Consider the following 15,143-nt stretch of genomic DNA (forward strand, 5'->3'; position numbering starts at 1 on the left):
GAGGCCCGAGACCTCCCCAAACTCCGTGAGCGCCATCGCAGCTCCATGTAGGGCGGCGAGCGGGTTCTCTAGGAAGAGCAGCAGGTCGTCTGCATACAGCGAAATATAGTGCGGGCCCGAAGGAGTCCAAAGGCCCGTATAATGGGCTCCCGATCGGAGGTGCAGCGCGAGTGGCTCCACCGCCAACGCAAAGAGAAGTGGGGATAGCGAACATCCCTGCCTCGTGCCCCTTTCCACCGGATATTGTGAGGAAATCAGTGGTCCCGCCCGAACCCTGGCCGACGCAGAGGCATAGAGAACCGTGGTCCACCTGACGAAGCCCTCACCGAGGCCGAACCTCCGTAGCACAGTGCAAAGGTAGTCCCACTCCAGGCTATCAAAAGCCTTCTCTAGGTCCACCGATAAGACAACCGGGCACGGGGCATCCACAAGCGGCTCCCCTAGCAAGCGGAACAACCTGCGAATGTTCATGGTCGTGTTACGCCTAGGGATAAAACCAGCTTGGTCCTCATGCACCAGGGAGCTCATGTGTCCCAGCAGCCTCGAGGCCAAGATACTGCTCAGTATTTTATAGTCAACCGTTAGCATTGACAAGGGACGGTAAGACCCCGGGTCGGATGAGTCCCTTCCGGGTTTGAGGAGTGGAACCACCAACGCCTCGCACATCGAGCTCGGGAGTCGCCCGAGCCTCTTCGCCTCTCTGTAGACTACCAATAACCTAGGGGCTAGGAGGTCAGCATAAGCTGCATAAAACTCTACAGGAAGGCCGTCCAGGCCCGAGGTCTTATTCCTCGCCATCCTTTTAATGGCGCTACGGATCTCTCCTAGTTCTATGTCGGACCCCAGGGTTTTCGCCACGTCCTGCTCCACTGTTCGGAGCTCCAGTGGCCGTAAATAATTATCGAGCAGGTCAGGGTCTCGGGCTGAGCGACTGCGGTACAACCGTTCGTAATATTGCCGGTAGCAACTCAGAATCTCAGGCTGAGTGTACACCTCGGTTCCGTCTGCCTTGCGCATAGATGTCGTCAATGAGGACTGACGCGTAGGGTTGGCCAGCCATGCCAGCAACGCGCTCGATCTATCCCCCTCTGCGATGGACCGAACCGTATAGGCCTTGTAGTCAAAACAGCGAAGCCGTTCGACTTCCGCCGCCACCGCCTCCTTCGCCTCCGCCGTGTGTACCTGTAATTCAGGGCGCCCGGGGCGGCGAATTTCCAGCTCGCGGAGTTTCCGGTCCGCTGCATCTAGGTCGGCGAGGATAACTCGCCTCATGCCAACTTTTTTAGAAATACAGTAACCCCTCACCACCACCTTAAAAGCGTCCCACTCTAACGCTCTCGTGCTCGCGGTGCCCCCGTTGGACGCAAAGTACTCTGAGACCTTATCACCCAGGTCCGCCCTGAAAACACTGTCCTCAAGGATCTCAGGCCGTAATTTCCAGGTGGGCACCGCAGGTGCCCCGGGAAACCAACGAAGGTCCAGCAGGAGGGGGTTATGGTCTGATATGGTTCTGGACAAATATTCAGATCGGACCGCTGCCGAAACCAGTTCGGGCGAGCCAAGAAATCCGTCCAGTCGGACATGCAACTCATGGAGGCTCGAAAAGTAGGAATAGTCCCTAGATGTGGGGTGGTGCGCTCTCCAGATGTCCGTTAGACCCCAGTGGGTCTGCCAGTCCCTACGACCCTTTGCCATGCGACGGACCGGAGAATCGGGAAGGGGTGGATGCGAACGGTCAGTGTCCACATCCACTACTGAGTTGAAATCTCCCCCGAGCAGAAGGGGCCCGGAGAAGAAGTGGGCCAACGAGCCCGATAACCTGGAAAGGAAGGCAGTCTGGTCTATATTAGGAGCGTACACACAGCAGACGTTTAAGTCCCTCCCTCCCAAAGTACCTGAGATAGCCACATAACGCCCCTCTGGATCTATCACTGTTTTCGTGACCTGGAAGGGAACCCCAGCTCTAACCCAAATCAGCGCCCCTCTGGCATACGCGGAGTACGAAGTGCAAAAGACCTGCCCCCTCCACCTACACTGTAGCGCCGCCCCTTCCGCCTTGTTCAGATGAGTCTCCTGCAGCAGCGCCATTTGCACCCCCCTACGCACTAAATAAGCGTGGACTTTGTGGCGCCTGGACATAGTATGAAGCCCCCGCACGTTCACACATTTCAGATTAGCAACATCAGCCATTGTCCCATATCGTTCTCGCAAAGTCTCCCCATCTGGGTCCCAACAAAGAAAGGATAGCAATCATCCCAGCACTGATGGCGGCCATTTTCCCCAACCAAAACTGAACAACCCAAGAATGAACCAAACCCCCATCCACCCCCCCAGAACAGGACCCAAATAGCACCATCTAGTTCCCATCCAAACCATACCCTCCAACAACCCACTAACCCCCACTAATCCTGCGGTCGCCACCGTAGGAAGGCCTTAAGGGCCAGGTGCGGGCCGGGCGGAGGCAGTGGGCCCTCGACGCTCAGGCTACCAGGACTAAAGCAAGCCCAAAGCAGTGCCAAAAACCCTCGGGGCAAAAACAGGGCACCCCACTCTCCCTGTTTTGGGAGTCAGCATCAATTGTCGGCATCCGCCACCCCCTTGCCGGGCCCCCTCCCAAAATGAAGTAGCTCACCCCATCACCCTTGTCCATCCAGAAGGTCTTCCACCGATTTCGGTGTGATTACCGGTGTATGGACGCTATCAGTCACTGATTCCTCGGAACCCGTTGGTGCCCCCTCGTCACCAGGGTCTGCTTCCTCCTCAATGGCATCGTCCCGTGAACCAGATAGCGCAGATAACACCTCCAGCACTCCCCTCCGCTCCGTCGATGTCTCTGCAGTTGAGGGCCCCCCCGAGCGGCCACGGCGACTCCGAATCCTCCTGGATCGCCGCCTCTGCTCCGGCTCCGCCGTCTGCTGGGATGAGGAGCCAAAGCCATCTTTCCCTGCTCTATAAAGTTCGAGCCAGGCACAGACATACTCCGGGGTATCAAAGAATTGAGTTTTGTCATCGACAATTATGTGGAGCCTTGCAGGATAGAGGAGCGAGTACTGGATGCCCTCGCTCCTGAGCTCGCGCTTGACCGCCAGGAAGGAAAACCGTCTGCGTTGTGTTTCGTAGGTGTAATCCGGGAAGATGTTCACCTGGCTGTTCGCCACTTTGAATGGACCATTATGTCTGGCGGCATTGAGGATGAAGTCTCTGTCCCTAAAATGCAATAACCGCGCCACCACTGGTCTCGGGGCACGTCCCTGCTGCGGCGGCCTCGCCGGGACTCTATGGGCACGCTCCAGGGTGTAGAAGGAGGATAGACCCTCCGGGGCCACCGTGTCACGGAGCCAGGCCTCCAAGTATGCCACCATGTCGCCATCTTCAATCTTTTCCGGCAGGCCCACCACACGGATGTTGTTCCTCCTGTTGCGGCCTTCCGCAGCCTCCGCTCTCTGCTCCAGGGCCGTAATCCGGGATAAAGCATCCTTCATAGTCGCAGCCAAAGTTCGCTGCGCCGGCTCCAAGGTTTTCACCGAGCTCTCCACTTCCTTGACCTGGTCCGAAAGTTTGCCGTGGTCCGCTCTAAGGAGGCCTAGGCTCGTCGCTACCTGGGCAATGTCCTGCTGGAGGGCCGAGCGCGTGGTCGCTATCGCCTCCAAGACGCGGTCAAATTGCTGTTGCATCGATGCACCACCAGAACTCTCCGGGTCCCCACGTTCCTCTTTGTCCTGGGTCTCCGAGTCTGAGGCGGCTGGGGTAGTCCCCTTAGCTCCTCTAGGTTTCCCGATGTCGCCGGGCGCACTCCGTGCTGTCCCAGGAACAGGCGTCTCCGAGTGCAGGCTCCGGTTATGACTCTCCCGGTTACTGTGCCTCAAGTCGAGTGCCGGAGATCTCCGTCTCCAGGGCCTGTTGGATCTTCTCCGCTTCGGCTCGCGCCACCACCCCGTTGTCCGAGGGCACCGAGGAGGAGGCGGAGACAATCACCGCCAGGTCGGGCAGGCCCGCGCGGCCAATAAAGTCCCGGGGTGAGGGTCACCAACTCCACCGGACGATTTGCGGCGCCAGAGGGTTGCGCCTCCCATGGAAGTGGGTCGGCCAAGAAAAGATAGCTAAATGCGGTGTCGTGAGTGGGGCCACCGCCGGGAACTCCAGACGTCCGCGTGCGGGATCCACTATTGCAGGGGCATCCACCCAGTCACCCATCCGAGTGCAATCCTTGTTAAAAAAAGGCCGATCTGACCGATAACCAAAACACAGGTCACCGGGAGATGGCAGAGCCGGGGGTGTGCCGCCGCTGGTGATGCCCTTCCAGTCTAATAGATCCGGCCAGGGGGACAATGAAGTCCGGGCGCCATGTTGGGTCGCACTCCGCAACTCCGCAAACTTCGATTATCCACCGGGTCACCCCTTGTTCAGACCGCGCCAAGGGCCCCGGCAGGTCTCCGTCGGGCCGTTCAGCAGAATGCGGGGTCTGGGGTGCCCCGCAGCCTCCGATTTACAGGATAATCACGGGCTCAGTCCCGGAGCCGAGCTCTCAGGCGACCATCGCCATTGGCGCCCAAGCCACGCCCCCCCATGAATGGCTATCCGTTGACTCCGCCTGCACTGTGATAGAAGGCTCCTGTCGCCTCAACATGTTATGACATTTCCCGTGTAACCCCCCCCCACCCAACATGTCCCCCCCACACCCAAACTGCCATCCCCCCTCCCAATCCCACCCCCCGTCCAGTGCACAGTCCCTAAGCTCAACACACATCAGAGCTACAATACTAAGGAGAGAAACTCACAGGAAGATCAAGGGGCAGACTCCACCCGGGCCGGAAGCCTCAAAAGGCGGAGATATTTGGGACAGGTAAGTTCCTTAAATTCAGTAAGCAATAGGGAGTGAAATGGTTGCCAGAGCTCCCTAAACTGGTCCACATCCCCCGCCACCGTGAGGGACAGCTTCTCCATACCCAACACATGCCACAACCTGTGGAGCCAGCCAGTGATAGACGGGACTGTAGCAGTGTGCCAATGAATCAGGATGTTCTGAACCGCGGAGCCCAGAGCTATTGCTATTTGTCTTCCTCTACGAGAACGAAGGGGATACATCAGATCATTCGGTAGTCCCAGCAGGGTATAAGCAGGGAAATGTGGCAGTTCAATTGCAAAAGCAGAATCAATTTCATCCAACACCTCCTTCCAGTAAAGTTCTAGGAGCGGGCAGTCCCACAGTATATGCGTAAGTGTACCTTTATGTCCACACCCCCGCCAACATGCATCCACTTTACTACGGTCAAACTCATGCACTCGCTCCGGTGTGTAATACCAATAGGTAGAGATTTTAGTCAGTGTATCAGTGAGTCCCATGTGGTAGGCCGAGTGCCGCGCTCTATAGGCTATGTGTTCCCATTCCTTAGGGCTCAGTGTCCTCCCCAGCTCCCTCTCCCAACGCTCTCTCCCAGGGTGATAAAAGTGTGTTGCCGGGGGTTGCAGCAGCCTGTACAAATCAGTAATCAGTTTGGAGTCCGAGGTCCGTGTCATGAGCCAGTGCTCATAAGGGAGAAAAGGCCGATCGGCCGTCTCTCTCACTTGCGGGTGAAGGGCCCAGTGGCGGGCTTGCATGTAATGAAGTCGCTCCGTCTCTGGGAGTGAGAACTCCTGGCGAAGTTGGGGAAAAGGAACCACCCCGTCTGGGCCATAAAGATGACATAAGGCTCTGCACCCCGCCTGTTGCCACCTCGCAAACGCTCCCCTCTCCATCCCTGGGGTGAAGTCTGGATTATCCACCAGCGGAGTAAGCGGCGACGGGAACGTGGTGAGGCCACGTAGAACGCACGTAGCGTCCCACACCCGCAGTGGTACCCTCGTAACAAAGGAGGCATAGAGATTTTTGGGCCGATGAGGGCGACGTAGGAAGGGGATTTCCTGCAACGGTCTCCCTGCTACCGCCTGATCCTGGAAGAGCCAATGCTTATCAGACTCCCACCTACTCCATTCCACCAGGTAGCGCAGCTGCGCTGCCTGGAAGTATTTGCGAAAGTCTGGGATACCCAGTCCACCTGCCTCCGGGGCCAGCAGCGAGAGGGCCCTACGTAATCTGGGCTCCTTCCCCTGCCAGACAAACCGAGAAACGTCTGCCTGCAATTGCGAAATCCATCCCACCGGCGGTTGGAGCGGCAAGGCCCGAAAGAGGTACAACACCTGAGGTAAAATCGTCATTTTAACAGCAGCTATCCTGCCAAGCCAGGAAAAGGTGCCCCGATTCCATCGGCCCAGTTCCTCCTTGATCTTGGCCCCCAGGGTCCGATAGTTTGCCGACACCATCGCCGCCAAGGTAGGCGCAATCTGGATGCCCAAATAGGGCACTGCTCCCGAAGACCATACCATGGGAAACCGCTGCTGCAAACAGGCCCTAGTGACTGGGTCAAGGGAGATATCCAGCGCTACCGATTTCCCCATGTTCATCCGAAATCCAGACACCGCGCCAAAAGAGGACAGTTCCTCCATGCACGCCGGGAGAGCCACGGCGGGCTTATCAATGGATAAAATAACATCATCAGCGTAAAGGCTAACAGCGTGTGTGAAGGCCCCCATCCGGATGCCGGTCACTCGCGGGTTATCTCGCATCCGCTGGGCAAAGGGCTCCATGTAGAGTGCGAAAAGCAAAGGTGAGAGCGGGCAACCCTGCCTGGTGCCTCGTTCAATGTCGAAGGAGGTAGAAGCGTGCCCATTAACGCGGACCACCGCCGACGGACGAATGTAACAATTGAGGATCATGGTGCGGAATTTCTCTCCTATACCCGCTTTCATAAGCACCCGCTCCAGGTAAGGCCAGTGGACTCGGTCAAATGCCTTCTCTGCGTCCACCGCCAACATCATTCGCTCCCCTGGAATCCGGGAGGCCTTTTCCAGCAAATGAACAATTCGTTTCGTATTGTCCACCGTCTGCCTTCCCGGGACAAAACCCGCTTGGTCAGGATCGATAAGGCCGGGCAAATGGAGAGCTAGTCTAGCAGCGAGGATCCCCGTATATAGTTTTAAATCAATATTCAGAAGGGAGATCGGCCGGTATGATCCACATTGCTTCGGGTCCTTACCTGGCTTAGGGATAACCGAGATCGAGGCCCTGAGCAGATCAGGCGGAATGGCCCCGGGCTCCGCAAAGGAGTTGAAGAGGCGCGTCAGGATGGGTGCTAGCGTCATGCAAAATGTTTTATAAAACAGCGCAATATAGCCGTCCGGGCCCGGTGCCTTGCCGTGTTTGAGTCGGGCAATGGCGGAAACTACTTCCTCAATCCTAATGTCCCTGTCCAGATAATCCGCCTGCATAGGTTCCAGAGAGGGAAGTGTGATCGAGGTCAGATAAGTGTCCGTCGCCTCCTCATTCGGGGGGTCCCCGGCATAGAGGTCCTTGTAAAAGCCCCGAAAGACGGCTGCTATTCGCTCGTCTTCAGTTTCCCGCATGCCCATCAGGCCAGAGATCTCCTTGATCAGCTGGCTCTGCCGCGCCACGCGGAGCCTGTTTGCCAACAATTTGCCACAGCGGTCCCCCCCAGTATAAAAGGCGTGTCGCAACCGCAAAGCGGCGTACTCCGCCCGGTCAAGGTCCAGGGCCGCCAGGAGCTTCCTGGCTTCCTTGAGCTGCCGCCAAATTCGGGGGGCCCCGGTTCTGCGATGGATCTGTTCCAGTTCCCGAACACGATCTGTAAGTTCGTCTCTCTTGGCCTGCTGCTCCCTATTGTCCGCCGAGGAAATCGCTATAAATTCCCCTCTGATGACTGCCTTCAAGGCCGCCCATTGCGTGGCCCTACTAGTGTCTGCATTATCGTTATGGGATTGAAATTCCTGAATCGACTTTTCAATGCGAGCTACCACCTCCGCCCTATGCAGCAGCGTATCACGAAGGCGCCACGTCCGTGGGCGAAGCGCCGTCGGGGGCATAGTTAACAGGACCTCGACCGGGGCATGGTCCGAGAGGGAGATCACACCCATTTCTGATCCAGATGCTAACGCCTTCACTGGGGAGGTAACCAAAAGGTGGTCTAACCGAGCGTACGTTTTGTGCGCATGAGAATAGTACGAGTAGACCCTATCCGTCGGGTGCAAATGTCGCCATAGATCAAGGAGGTCCACCTCGTCCAGCTGAGCCTTACGGTCCGCTGAGAGTTCTCCAACCTGAGGGGAGCGTTGCGCCGACCTATCTAGTGCAGAGTCGAAGACAATATTGAAGTCTCCCCCAAGTATGATATGTCTATCCTGGGAAGATGTGACCTCCTCGATCGCCGCCTGAAGAAAGCGGTCCTGTCGTTCATTAGGACTATAGAGGGACCCTATCGTAAAGAAAAGACCCCCGATCCGAAACCGATAAGCCAGTAACCTACCCTTTTGTTCAGCAAATTTGTGGAGAACCTCCCCCTGGAAACGCCGCGCTACCAGAATCGCCACCCCAGCTGTTTTAGTGGTGCATGAGGAAAAGAATTGTGAGGGGAACTTGTGTGAGCGGAGCCTGTGTGTGTCCTGTGACAGTAAGTGCGTCTCTTGGAGGAGACAGATATCTGCCTGTGTGTTCTCTAAAAGCGAAAGGACGGCCCGCCTCTTCACAGGATTATTCAGACCCCGGACATTCAGGGTCACTACCTTACATGTGGTTGGAGGCATGAGCGGTGGCGTAGTTGAAAGCAACAAGGGCCCGTCGTAAAAACGGGGGGACAAGAGCGTCATTCAGCCCGTGGTGCAGCAGAGTACTATGCAGAGAGCATTGACACAAAAAGCAGACAGTTCCAAGCAAACCATAAAGCAGGCTACCCATCCAGCAGCTCACCGCCCTCAAGAAGCACCCGGCGAACCCTCCCACCTCTCCCCAACGTCCATGCCAAGCTAAGAGGCAGATTGCACCGCTGAAGCCATAGCCAAATAGTAGCAGATCAAAAAGCACAGACAATGTCAAAATAACCAGGAACCCCCGTGTGCACTGGACGACCCTCCCTCCCCATTCCAAACCCCCAAACCCCGTCTTCCACTCCACCCCCCAACTCCCCTGGCCCCCCCCCAACTGTTCCCCGGTCTCCCCGCCCACCCTCTCTCATCCAGCCCCTTCCCCCAACTGGGACCAGATCAACAACTTCAAACACCCCCCTCTCTACCCCCCCAAAAACTTGTAGACCCATTGTCCCAGTCCGGTCCTTATCGGACAAGCCTGCGGAAAGTCAGGAAAAGTGCACGTCCAGCCACCTCGCACCCCTCCGCTCTCCCCACCCCCTCAAACCCTCAAACCTGCAGCTCCACCACAGCGATGTCGATCTCCCCCTGGAGTTCACTTAAGCTGTCAGCGCCACCACAGTTGCAGTAGCAGCTCCAGATCCATCCTGCACCGCTGTGTCCGACTCTGCCCGGGCCGCAGGGGAGTCCGGCCGTGACAAGGAAGCAGATGATCGCTGGCTGGGGATTGTCTGCCATCCGTCTCTGGTAATACCGCTCCAGCGCGGTGTGTGGGCGCCGTCCTCAGTGGCAGTGATCCCCAGCACTCCACACGTGTCCTGAAGAGAACGCAATTGGTGCAAGATTCCGTTCCACCTGAAAATGAGCCGGAAGGGATGTCCCCACGAATACTGAGTGCCATGCTCCCTAAGAAAGTCAGTCGCAATTTTAAAAGCCTTGCGTTTTTGCAGAGTGGATGCGGCCAGGTCCTGATAGAGAGCTATCCGGTGGCCTCTGAATTCCAGGGAGGGTCTCCTCCGAGCCTTCCTCAGTATCCGCTCCTTCAAGGGATAGTCTGGCAGGAAAGCCAAGATGTCAGGAGGAGGCGCTGAATTTCGGCGTTGCAAACCTACCCTGTGTGCCCTGTTAATCCGAATGGCGAAGTCAGCCGGTTCCCCCAGCACCTCTCTGAACAGCTCTCCGAGGTAGGCCGCCGCATCTTCCCCCTCCTCCCGGGACGGAACGCCCCGGACGCGGATGTTGTTTCTCCTGGAGCGATTCTCAAGGTCCTCCGTGTGCGTCCGCAGGTCAAGGTGCTGTTCCCGGAGTCGGATGACCTCCTGCTGCAACTGTGTGATTTCCTCATCCCTAGCTTGGCCCGCTTCTTCCACCGTGGACACTCTGTCACCGAGACCGTCCACCTCCCTCCGTATCTCACGGACCTCACCTGCGACCTCCTGCTTAAGCGTCTGAAAGTCATCCCGCAATGAGCTGAAGAGGGACTCTAGGAAGGACCTCGTAACCGGGGGTTCTCCTCCACTCGCTCCTTGGGCACCACTCGGGTGGGGTGGGGATGGCTGACCTCGGTCCTGTCTCGCATTGCTCCGGTTCAGCATCTCTGGCAGCATGCGGTCCCCCTTCCGGGACCCTCTGTTGTTCGACATGGTGGCTACCGAGGTGCTCTCCTAGAAATCCAACAGCCCAATTCCTGGTGCAACTTAGGACCCGAGCTGCCGGACTCCCACGCCGTCCCACCACTGACCTATGGGGCCGAGCCGCCCCACTGATAAAGCAGGAACTGCGGCGGGACCAGCGGTCCGTTCCCTCGACGACTGGCCACCCTCCAGGGCCCTCAGCACCAATCCGCCCGGCGCTGCTCTCCTCTCTCGATGCACAAGCTCCGCGGCCTCGGGCTCGGTGTCACCTACTTCACTGAGGGATCGACCTTCAAGCTAGGCCACTGCAGACCCTCAGGGCCACATGGGGGTCGCAGTAATGTCCGGTCGGCCCTCTCCTTCTCCCACGGTCAGGCCCAGAATGCCGCCAGGGGTCCCCCTGAGGAAGGGGCCCGTTCCAGTTCTATCCCGGTGGCCAAGTGCAAAGGCGGCTAGAAAACGTAGGGGCCCAACTCCCGGTCTCCCGTGACTTCAAGGAATGTCGGCCGCCACTGTCCACACCGTTGTCCCCCAGCCGTCTGACTCACCGCAAGGTTCTACGTCGGCCCAGGAGTGCCTCCCTGTGCTCCGCAATTCCGACCGGGGGGCCACCGCAGTGCAGCGTCTCTGAGGCCCGGGGCGCAGGCCGAAGCCACGGCCTCGCGTAGCAGGAGGCCCCAAGTCCGGCACCTCTCCCTCCTCACCTCTGCTCCAGCCGGTCCACGCTCCGATGGGGTGCCACAGGACCAGGCAGGTCCGTCCCGGTCCGGCAGGTAAGGCCCACAGTGCTCGCCGACCCGCTTAGAGGCCGGCAAAGTAGTCGAGGCCTACGACCTAGGCCCGAGCCCCGGCCTCGCGTGATGTCCGACGCCGACCCGGCGTCGGAGTCTCTATGGCCCCGGATCCGGTAGCCCAGGCCTCGCGTAGCAGGAGGCCCCAAGTCCGGCACCTCTCCCTCCTCACCTCTGCTCCAGCCGGTCCACGCTCCGACGGGGTGCCACAGGACCAGGCAGGTCCGTCCCGATCCGGCAGGTAAGGCCCACAGTGCTCACCAGCCCTCTCAGAGGCCGTCAGAGTAGTCGAGGCCTAGGACCCAGGCCCGAGCCCCGGCCTCGCGTGATGTCCGACGCCGGCCCGGCGTCGGAGTCTCTAAGGCTCCGGATCCGGTAGCCCAGGCCCCCGGCCCCCGCGGCAATGAGAGGCTCAGAAATCCGGGGCAGGCGGGCAGGGTCAGCGACTCCGCAGCGATCACCCGGGCCGATGATTATGGCCGGGCAGGATCCGTCTCTCCACCAGGCCGTGTGTGAGGCCCCGCTCGCCCTCCACAGCGGTGCCCCGTCCGGAGTCAGCCCAGCGCCCCGGGAGGGGCCAGCGGTCTCACAGATGCTCCTCCGGTGCTACGGGCCTCCGCTCCGTGTAATGCAGCGTCCCGGGGGGAGAATCAGTGCATGCACAGCAGGATTAGGGTCCAGGGATGGCGGAGCTCACTTAGAGTGCGACCACTCAGCCCGCCATCTTGGCCACGCCCCCCCGAGGTGTAGCCTTTTGACGTATTCCCAGGTTTATTAATTCTTGTAAGTCAATACCATGGGTGTTACGTGGGAACACCCACCATAATGCCCATGGCACGCCTCCTTATTGCAGTGTGAAGCAACACAGCAACTTTAGCTGCGTTGCCTCAGTCCATATCTACAAGGCCATGATAAAATCCACGTAGGGTGGCTTTAAATGACCTTGTAGATATGGCCCTGCAGTGTGAGCCGCCGGACCGTCACCGAAAGTGAATTTCCGGCAGCTAACAGGAGCTTGTAAATATGCCCCTGAGTGTCTTGACCCTCAGTAGACACAGACATTTCAATATATAATGAAACAAGTGTTGTAGAATGCACCATTAATCCAATTTCTGAAAGATGTTCTGCTGGACATGTCATTTATCTGCCCCTCCCTAGCAGAATTGTCTTCAAACACACACATACAACACAGGCGTCACCAGTCAGGTGACCCTGTCAATACAAGCATTGGTAATGCATCTGTTTGGACTGTGTGATGAATTTAATGCTGTTTTCTTCACTCATCGCTAGGGACAAAGAAAGGACCTCCCTGACAAGTAGCACGGGAGTGGAGAGGATGTGGTGCAGTGGCCAGAGCTGCTGACTCGAGAGCTGGTGATCCCTGTTTGCGTCTCGGCAGCGCAACATCCTATGATTCTGGGCAAATCACTTTCTCCAGATGCTATATATATACTTTCTAAGACGAAAAAGCAGAAAAGAGGGTGACTTTCTGAAAAAAGAGTGGCACCAAAGCAGATGTTAAATGTATTTTTGCCACGGAAACTGATAAGAGAAGCAGACAAGGAACAAGCCTTTGTAAATGCAGGAAACATGATAAAACCAATAGATTGGAGGAAAAGTAAGTGGCAAGCACAGAAGCCAGGAAAGAGAGGCTAGGGATGAAAGGCCCTTTTTAAGGTTATAATATAAACAATAGATTTCACAAGCACAGCTGTGCAGGTGGAACCTAAAAAGTACCAGGTGCTCTAACTTGTGGTCAGTTAGGTAAGTACCCATGTCACTAGTGTCACTGTTTCTTCAACGAGTGGCCCCAGGGCCCACTACTTTACACTCTACAAGCCTGTTTTGTTTAACTTTAAGCTTGTTGTAATCATTTATTTATGCCTGGAGAGACAATTTCTCACAAAGCATTCTATTGAGCAGCAAATCTAGAATGGAAGTTACATGGACTAAAAAAATCCAGGCTTTCAAAATAAGGTAAAATTGTGCAAGATCGGCAAACAAGGACAAGACTGGGTGTTTTCGTTTGTGTTTACAAAATCAACTGGCAACATCTCCCATTTATTAACATAGTTAGCAATATCTACAAAACAAATTTCAATGTATACCGCGCTTCTTAATGAAAAGAATATAATAACATTTCATGAATGCAATATGACTAATCAGCAATCCATTTCAGTTTAGATAAGAACAAAAGTTTTGATCCAGATCTTTCATTAACCATGAATAGGTGGTTCCTCTTTAAGAGGAACCTTCTAGACAAATAGTAAAGAGCTAAATTCTTAACACGTAAAGTTGTAATTTGAAGCCGTAGGACTAAGTAACACCTACTTTTACTATGGTCATAATTTATATATTCACTTTGATTAAAATGGGAAGGAGTGAAAGATCTGAGAGTACTAACAGAAGTTAAAATTGACAATTTACCTCAGAAAAATAAAGAAAAGAAGTTGATGGCATTGCACAGAAAATATGCAAATATAAGTACTACGACCACGCCCTGCTTGAGATCTGTCATCAACAAACCAAACACCACTCTGGCGTACATGCTCCAAGGTGTAATGTATGCCGGGTGGGGTTCCGTCGCAAGGAAGCCTCGTAAAAGTGGCACAGTAAAATCTACAAAATTTCACTGAGTCTCTTTTATGACACCACTGCGTCACAACGTTGCCCCTGCTTGAAGCAGGTGTAAGGAGTGACGCAGCATGATGGGAATAGTCATTCCTGACCATTGCTGGAGTTGTGTCGTGCTTACGACTTTACTTCAACAATGCATTGCCTTTCCGACAAAGGATGCGTCACACATCTGTCTATCCTTGCGTCACGGTGCACCGCATTGTAAATGCGGCGCATTGTAAATGCGGCGCATCCATGGACAAGGACTGAATGATGACATACCTTGGTTCAGTCTATCTTGAACATATGAGAAGGGTGTCCTTTAATGTAAGTAAAGCTCTTACGGGGTGACTGCACTTTACATGAACTACCGAGATAATTAACATCACGTCATTCGGTAGTCCTCCCCATTTTCCCGCAAAAACGCCCCATCGAGGTTTGGCGTCATCTGAATTACAACCATTGAGCGGGGTTTGTCATTAGGCATCTCCCAACATTTGAGCGAATAACATCGTTACTCCGAGTAGAGGTCGATCCAATGAACTACATAAGCTCCATGCACCGCATCATTTTGTAGTTCCCGGCACATGTGAGCAAATAACATCGTCATCTCTGGCAGAGGTCGACCCAATAAACTACTCATACTCTATGCACTGCATCATTTTGTAGTTCCCTACATGATAGTCCCGTGAGACTACGAGCTGGAGGAAGGCCCGCGCTAACATTGAGTGCATACGGAGACACAACTTGACTTCCTTAGCCATGAATATAATCCCTGACATCAATGTTTAAAGGAGTGACAATGCAAATGATAACGTTATTCATCCTAGCCTTTCGGCATAACTCCTCCCCTGGAGGTCCTGATTGGCTGTGAGTTTTCAGACCAAACCATTGAAGTATGAGTGACGATGGTAGCCCGTTGCCTCCCCCTGACTCAGTCCCAGTTCGAGACGACGGACAGGTAGGACGGTAGCTCCTAAGTCTATCCATAATGTTTGGAGCGAGGCTGTTCTCCAGCTTGCTTCTTGTCATCCTACTCTAGACTAGTCAAAATATATTTGTCTACATTTTGTAACGTATAGCTAACGATATAACGGAGAGTAGGTTTGAAGTAGGAATTATTTGGTATATGTCAGTTAACTCTACGTTCAGTATACCTTATGACCTCGTTGATGATGTAGTGTCAGAGAAGATCAACACTTGATCCCTCTGTTCATCGTAATCACGAAGTCGGTTTCTGTCCTTGTAGAGCGGGGTCTCACATATCCTGAGCCAGGTCCAGGAATAGGTGAGGTCCACTCCCCGGACACACTGGGTGAGTAATGAATGTTGTAAATATTCTTGAAATGGTGTATTTCTCTGTACAGACCAGGGTAGCTGAATGTGATTCACTTGTACGTTTGTCCCC

At 55.3% G+C, this 15,143-nt stretch overlaps 1 pseudogene; it reads right to left on the minus strand.

The window, feature by feature from the left end:
• Positions 1-13,348: 13,348 nt before the first annotated feature.
• LOC147747013 (U7 small nuclear RNA) lies at positions 13,349-13,403 on the minus strand (annotated as a pseudogene).
• Between the last annotated feature and the right edge of the window lie 1,740 nt (positions 13,404-15,143).

The sequence above is a fragment of the Lissotriton vulgaris genome, chromosome 1_1 (assembly GCF_964263255.1).
Source record: "Lissotriton vulgaris chromosome 1_1, aLisVul1.2, whole genome shotgun sequence".
Taxonomy (NCBI): Eukaryota; Metazoa; Chordata; class Amphibia; order Caudata; family Salamandridae; genus Lissotriton; species Lissotriton vulgaris.